Raw genomic sequence first — 8,329 nt, forward strand, 5'->3', positions numbered from 1 at the left:
TTCATAGTTTCATAGTTTCATAGTTTCAGGGTCGGAAGGGACCTAATAGATCTTCTAGCCCGACCCCCCGCCAGGGCGGGAGAACAACCCAAAAACACAAACAAAACCACTCACCCTAAAAACAAAAACGGGACTCAAATGAGTCCAGCCAGGTAAGTATCCAGCCTCATAGTTTCATAGTTTCAGGGTCGGAAGGGACCTAATAGATCTTTTGAACCCGAAAGCTTGCTTAATAACTATTCTCCAACCATTTGGGTTGGTCTAATAAAAGATATCAAATTCACCCAAGGAACCTTGTCTGCCTATGTCCTTAGACCAACACGGCTACAACCTAAACCCCTGCAATCAATCATGATTCACTCAGGCACCAGCTCAATACAGAGGACCTAGCTAGTAGCTACTAGATAACGAGTTAATGAGCAAGTATTAACACCTACAAAACCACAGGCTAAGGAGAGGAAATAATCAATACAGAGCCAAACTGCTTCTGCTCCAAGACAGAGACAGTCAGTTGCACAAGCACCCATGTCACGAGTTTTGCCTGTCAGCAGCTAGAGGTGCAGGGCCCCAGAACCCCTGCACCTGTCTTCTTAGCAGCTGGAAGACTTTGTGGCCTCAGCAGGGGCTAGCAGGCCTGCAGCTCTCACCCTGCTGTGCCTTAACACACAGTGTCACCCATGTCATGAGTTTTGCTTGTCTGCAGCTTAAGGTACAGTTTCCCCCAAACCCCTTCACCGATCTCCTTGAAACTTGGCAGCCTTTGTGGCCTCACCAGGGGCTACCGTCCCTGCAAGTTTTCTCCAAATTGGACAAAAAACAACAAAGTTCTAGATATTTCATTGATTCCCCATTATACCCTATGACCGTATCTCCAAATTGAATTGGTGGCATCCAAATTGGCCGAATCCGAATCAGATAGTTCCCTATTCACACAGGCCCAATATTTATCGCCTTTTTCTTTTTTTCTTTTTTTAAAATTGTTTTCAAGGGCCAAAACAGTTCCAAATTCTGCTGGGCAAAGCCCAATCATTTAAGTTTGAAATTTCGACTGAACAGAGCTCAATCATTCAAACCTGTCTGTGTGTGTGGATCTACCACTGGGCAAGTATCCTTCCTTCTAGACCCATCAGTCTGAGACTTCAGACACTTCCCAAATCTATGGCAGGCATCCTATGTACAAGACCCGAGCCTGGGAGCATTGGGGTTTGGATGCCCCCTAGTCTCGCTTGCTCCTAGCCAAAAGGCCAAAGAGCAAGCCATGGGGGAAGCATGAACACAGTCCCCCATTGCCACAAAATTGTGCAGTTGAGTTTCCTGCATTTGGGGAAACTGTCAGGGGTCGACCTGCCCAGAGTGCAAGGGACAGACCTCACCCTGGGAAAACCACCTTGTTGATCATAGTGAGCCCATCTACACATGCACTAATGAACTTTTCCTAATGCGCATTAAATTTAGTACCTCCAAGGCGAGGTTCTAAATAAATGCACATTAGGCTGCCCTAATGCACAGTACTGAAAGTGCACCTTTTTAAAGTGATGCTTAATGCACAGTAGTCTATTTTACTGCGCATTAGTGTAATTGCAAGGCTTTTTACATGATGCTTTAATTTGCACAGTAAAATAGGCTACTGCACATTAAAGCACATGTGTAGATGCATCCAGTATCACCCTATTGCCCTGTTTCCCAGGACCAGTCTATTATAGACAGGTTGGAAAAGAACAGCTTCAAGCCCTGAAGTTGCTGTGCTTTCATTGCACACCACTTTCTAGCACTGGTGACCTTTGCCAAGGTGAGGCAAACACAAACTCATCTTCCAGAAGAGACCCAAATGGCTGACGCAAGGAGTGGCTGGACAGTCAAAGTAAGTCATTAATCAGCTTTGTTCTGTGTTAAAGGCTCCATCAAAGGAGATACGTGGGCCAGATCAAAACAGCGCTGGGAACAAAAGTTCAAGAGCCAGAAGCATTCCATTCCCTCACTCCTCGTGCTTTTGTGTCTTTCCATTCTAATTGGAGTTGGCTTCTAAATAGCATTGACCCTTCCTGGACTCTCCCAGCCCTTCTCCCCACCCCCACCACATTAGACCTCCCTTCTGCTCACACAGGCTGGTCCCTCTGGTGGTAATTCCCTCACCTGATGGCCTCTGACTGCCACTGCATGTCCCAAGTCAAAACAGGCAAGAACTTCTGGGCAATTATTGTTCAAACATTTCTCACAGCCCAGCAGGGTCTAAACTAACAATGTGGTATTTAGTCCCCTGCCTTTGTGCAGGAGGAAACAGCAGCCTCAGAACTGTCTGTGCTGTGACGTGTGAGAGAATTCCTCCACGACAAGTGTGGATATCAGGGAATGGACAGAGGGGAATTCAGAGCATGGGCAACTGGTGCCTCCTGACTCTGGTGTGGGGGGAACCAGTGACCGATCGCTGACTGGGCGTGCTGATCACCAACTTGGGGGTGTTCTCCAGCAGCCGATCATCGACCCCAGAAGTGCCAGCAGCAAAACCAGAAATGCCACTGGCACTTCTCGTGGGGAGCACCGGCCAGTGCTCCCCACTCCCCAGCTGGCGAGGGCCAATCTCAGGGTGGGCACATGCCCCCCTGAGTCCCCGCTATGCGTTGCCTATGATTTGGAGAGTTTGGAGCAGGCCTCCCTCTGGCTTTTCCTTCTTTACAAGAGAGTGAGAACAGTGGGGAAAAGTAGGGAAAAGCTCTTTGGTGCTGCCACTCATCTCTTATTGCACTTCAGCTCTGAGCCCTCTGAGCAGTGAGCCAGCCAGCTATAAGCAAACATCCTTCCTCACCATTACCACAGGGTCAGTGTTTGATGCTCAGAAGGGCATCTGAGTTCTATGTTTAGTCTTGCTTTTTCATTTAGACATAAAATCTGGGGGTGCCTTATAGAGGCACTTTGCCTATCTACTCCCATGGGAAAATGCTTCACATTGCACAACAGCAACACTTTGTAGTTGGTTCAGCGCTAACACACAGGTGAGCTTTTAAAGTCCCACCTTGGTGCCTGAATTTCAGAAGGCACGGGACGTTACAGCCCCCAGCACCACAGTCCTAGTTCTCAAGCCCAGGCTGTAGCAGCTCATGCTTTTAACCCTGAAAGCCCCCTGTTTGATCCCCATGAGTTGGCCAAGTGGTGACTGTCACAAAAACAGTCCCATTTAAAAGGTTGGAAATAGCCCCAGTCACAAAAGTGATCACCTAAATAGTTACTGTGGATGCTCTTGTGAAGAACTCTGGGAACTGGATTCAGTTCCCAGCTCTGCCCTAGCTTCACTGTGTGCCCTTAGGCAAGTCACTTAGTCTTTCTGTGCCCTTGTCTGTAAAATGGACATAACATTTCTTCCATCTCCTTAGTCAAGGGGCTATCTCAAGCGGAGACTGTACCTCTCATTCTCTCTCTCTTTCTCTGCACAATCCCTCACATAGAGGCCCCCAGCTGCTGCCATAATATGTTTAAATACAGATAGTGAAGAAAAGATGGACCAGTTGGGAGCAAAGATCAAGGAAATAGATGAAATTGAGATGAGACAAATGTGGAAGTTCTCTACTTTTCCACACCTCCGGGAGGAAAGCAACCCTCAGTCCTCAGTAGTCTTTGTCCTAAATTGACCTCTGCATTTTTTCATATTGAAAGGAATTCATAAATAGATTTTAGCCAAAAGCTTGGAGCATTCATTGCCCTTATTAAAACTTTCAGGCACCTCCCAAAGGTCAGAGGGTTATTTGTCTTGCTTATATACTATAATTAGAAAGAAATGGTATTTCACAGATTCACAGAAATTTAGGGCTGGAAGGGACCTCATGAGATCATTGGGTCCTTTCCCCTGCTGTGGGCAGGAAAGACTGCTGGGATCAAATAACCCCAGCAAGGTGTGCATCCAGTCTCTTTCTGAAGATCTCCAGGGTAGGCACCAGCTCCCCTCCCCCCGCCCCCACTGGGAGTCTATTCCACAGTCTAGTCACATGCCTAGCCCCTGATGCTCATCCCTGATATATTTGTAAGCTGCCACCAAATCCCCGCAAAGTCTTCTCTTTTCCAGGCTGAACAGTCCCATATCTGTCAGCCTTTCCTCATATGGCTTGCTCTTCAGGCCTCTAATCATACTCGTGGCTCTTCTCTGGACTCTCTCAAGCTTCTCCATATCCTTCTTGAAGTGTGGCGCCCAGAACTGGATGCAGTACTCCAGCTGCGGCCTCACCAATGCCGAGTAGAGCAGGAGAATAACGTCCTTAGTTTTGCTTGAGATGCATTGGTGATGCATGCCAGTGTATTGTTTGCTCTGCTAATTGTAGCATCACACTGGTGGCTCATATTCATTTTATGGTCAATTATGACCCCTAGGTACCTTTCAGATGTGATGCTAGCTCACCACCGAGCCTGTAAGTTCATTGTGGATTTTTACTCCCCAGATGGAGCACTTTACACTTCTCAGTGTTGAACAGCATCTGGTTCTGGTCCACCCAGCTAACTAATCTGTCCAGGTCTGCCTGGATTGTCATCTTACCTTGATGTGTGGCCATACTTCCCCACAGCTTGTGTCATTGGTGAACTTTGCCAGTGTGTTTTTCACTCTCATATCCAGATCATTAATGAAGATGTTGAAAAGCACTGGTTTAAGTACTGAACCCTGGGGGACCCCAATGGCTATCTTCCATCAGGTCAACGCAGATCTCCACAGCCAGTTTCCCACCCATCTGACTGTTGAATTGTTGAGCCCATAGTCCCCTAGTTTTACCTGGAGAGCCTCATGGGACATCAAGTCACAGGCCTTCCTAAAGTCCAAGTAAATGACATCAACCTCATCTCCCTTATCCAGGTGGTGAGTAACCTGGTTGTAGAAAGAGATGAGGTTAGTCAGACATGATCTACCTGCAACAAAGCTGTGCTGGCTGTCATTCAGAATTTTTCCCTCTACTACCTTATTGTAAATGGACTCCTTGAGAAATTGTTCTAGGATTTTTCCTGGAATTGAGGTCAGGCTGATCAGCCTGTAGTTCCCTGGGTCCTCTCTCCTCCCCTTCTTGAAGATGGGCACAACACTGGCCTTCTTCCAGTCTTCTGGGACATCTCCTGAGCACCACGAATTCTCAAAGAAGTTCATCAGCAGTCCTGCGATGACTTCGGCTAGTTCATTCAGCACTCCTGGATGCATTCAGCAGTGATCCCACGTTTCCACTGGTTTTCCTCCTGTTACCTACGTACCTATAGAAGGACTTCTTATTGTCCTTGATTTTGGTTGCTAACCTGAATTCAGTCACTGCCTGTGCTTTTCTAATCTGCCCCCTACAGGTGTGGGCCCACCTTATGTAGTTCTTTTTTGGGCCTATTCCTAGCTTCCGTTGTTGGTAAGCCTCCTTTTCTTTTTTCAGAAGGTCTGCAACTTCCTTATTGAGCCAAGATGGCTGCCTGGCTCCTGTACCATCTTTTTTGCATACAGGTATGGACAATTTCTGAGCACCAAGAATTGTGTCCTTGAGGAATGACCACTCTTCATCTACACTGTTTCCCTGTAGTCCATGTTCCTGTAGGACACAACTCACTAAAGTCCTTAGCTTATTGAAGTCAGCTTTTTAAAAAATAAAAATGTGTACCTTACCATGGGTGACTGGTGCCACAGTTCTCTATTATCCCTATGATATTGTAGTCCTTGCTGGAAAGCAGGAGGTCCAGTTCCTCCTGTTTGTCAAATTCAACCTATTCCATAACATGAGAGCCACTTTGAATGGGAGAGGTCATCCAACCTGCTACTGACTAGATGGCAGTGGCATCATCAAGGGTCCTTTGTGATACCCTGGAACAATCTGGAGAATCTGACTGATTTCTGATTGATATCAGATTGCTGTTAAGTCCCCCATATATGCGCATTCCTGTGATAGGTGTGAAAATGTGAGATCAGACCCTCCTCAACAAGATGGAATATTGGTCAACAGAAGGTTATTTTTTTTCTTTCTGCCAACATCGTCATTGACTTCCCTCCACCAAACCAACAGAAGTCAAATCAGCAGAAGACCTCTTCAGTTGGCATTAGCAGGAGTTTTTCTGGTATACAGACAATGGTTAGAGGGTGTGTTATAGCTGTGGTGACCATACTTAGTTGTGTGGACCAGGCCTCATAGGAAGTCTAAGCTCTAAGTAGTGTAGCGGACTGTTTCTGGATGTGGGACCCACCAAGCTCAAAAGCAGCTGACCCAGAACTGAGAGATTCCATGCTACAGAGGAAAAGGATCCTGCCTCCCCTCCTCTACCCCCTGAAGATGGTAATGAAACTGGTATTTGTGTGTTTTTTATTTTACCTAGAGCTATTTCATGCACCAGTGAAGTAAAGAGAACACACAGTTTAGGAATCCTTATAGCAGGGGGTAGCTAGTCCCCAGCATAGGCAGCCTCTCTGTGTAGCACACAGCAGGTCAGGGAGGAAGCAGGGAACAAGGCAACAGATATGGCAGGGAGAAGATAGCAGAGCAATATATCAGGCCGGGGAAGGGTACCAGAATGGCACTCAGGGAGAGTGCCAGGCTTAACTTGTCAGACAAGGTTCTTTGGGTAAATCTGATATCTTTTATTAGACCAACTCAAATAGTTGGAAAAATTCTTCTTTGCAAACTTTCAGATACAAATACCCTTCATCAGGTTGAGGAAGGATCTGCAGTTGATCTGTGTGGTGCACCTGCCAAAAAGGTTGACCACCACTGCTTTATAGGGTCCTGTGCATGTTTATTTTCAACTGGCATATGTTCTTGACAAGTGGATGACAAATACTGAACACCCACAAGGCTGACACTCTAGAAAAGGATCTACTTGGGCTACTGTGGAGCCTGGCTGGGGGTGGAGATCAAAGCGTGGGAGGGCCAGCACTGTTTCTGTGGACTCAGGGCAGCTGAGTCTTTGGCCCTGTATTCCTAAAAGAAAACAGACAAGGAGACTGGGCCCAAAGAGGAAGACAATGAAGCTGACCAAGAGAAGATGAAGAGTCCATAAGCTTATAGGACTAGAACCCAAAGATAGTAGCCTTGAGGTGTTCAGCCTATGGCCTGTGCATGGGATCTGGCTCCTGGAGTGATTAGATCCAGCCTGCAGCATGGGGGATCAGCAGCAAGCATCTCATGCCCATGCATCCCCTTCCTTGCCCTGTGTCATGCTGCTGATCCTCTCTGCAGCTGTCCCTGCTCTCTCCCTCCAACATTGGCAGCCACCCCTCCCTCTCCCTCATGCCTTCCTCCACCAGAGGGGAGAGGTGCCCCACAGTGCCCAGGCAGGCTCACTGTATGTAAAGGTTGAGCACCACTGAGCTACTGCATTTGGGTCACTGTTCTACCTGCTCCCTCCCTGATCTGCTGTGTGCAACACATAGAGAGACGTGCACCGGGGCTTGGTCATCCCTGCCTTACAGAGTCTGACAGTTTAGATTGCTCCATGCAGAAGTCTAGCAGGAACCTGCGGACAAAAGAGTTTTCTGTTGATGTAAGTTACTGTTAGTCTTAGTCTTCCCCTTAAACTTCTGGCAGGAACTTTTGGAGGGACTGGACGTATTTAAATCAGCTGGTCCTGACGATCTCCACCCCAGAGTGCTGAGGGAATTGGCAGAGGTCATTGTGGGACCCCTGGCACAGCTTTACGAGAGCTCATGGTACTCTGGTGAGGTGCCAGAGGACTGGAAAAGGGCCAGTGTGGTTCCCATTTTCAAAAAAGGGAGGAAGGAGGACCCAGGAAACTATAGGCCTGTTAGTCTTACCTCTATCCTGGGTAAGCTTGTTGAGAGAATTATCCTGGCACATGTTTGAGAGGGACCAGCAGGGGAGATCATGCTTATGGGCAACCAACATGGGTTCATTAGAGGCAGGTCCTGTCAGACCAACCTGGTGGCTTTCTATGACCAGGTCACAAAATCCTTGGATGCAGGTGTCACAGTGGACATAGTCTTTTCTGGACTTTAGGAAGGCCTTGAGCACTGTCTCTCACCCCGTTCTCATTAAAAAATTAGGTGACTGTGGCATCAATGCCTACACAGTCAAATGGGTCACTAACTGGCTGGAGGGCCGCACCCAGAGAGTGGTGGTGGACAGGTCTTATTCAACCTGGAGGAATGTGGGCAGTGGGGCTCCCCAGGGCTCTGTCCTCAGGCCTGCACTGTTCAACACCTTCATCAGCAACTTGAACAAGGGGGTAAAAAGCACCTTGTTCAAATTCGTAAATGACATTAAGACATGGGGGGAAGTGGGCATGCTAGAAGGGAGGAATAGGCTGCAATCAGACCTGGACATGTTACAGGGGTGGGCGGATGAGAACAGGATGGGTTTCAACACTGACAAGTGCA

At 47.6% G+C, this 8,329-nt stretch overlaps 1 non-coding gene across 1 annotated transcript; it reads right to left on the minus strand.

Annotated features, from left to right (window-relative positions):
• Positions 1-1,258: 1,258 nt before the first annotated feature.
• LOC112549527 lies at positions 1,259-1,426 on the minus strand. Its single transcript, XR_003092977.1, has one exon. It is a non-coding gene; the product is annotated as a U1 spliceosomal RNA (small nuclear RNA).
• Positions 1,427-8,329: the final 6,903 nt, after the last annotated feature.

This window comes from Alligator sinensis, unplaced genomic scaffold (assembly GCF_000455745.1).
Source record: "Alligator sinensis unplaced genomic scaffold, ASM45574v1 scaffold907_1, whole genome shotgun sequence".
Taxonomy (NCBI): domain Eukaryota; kingdom Metazoa; phylum Chordata; order Crocodylia; family Alligatoridae; genus Alligator; species Alligator sinensis.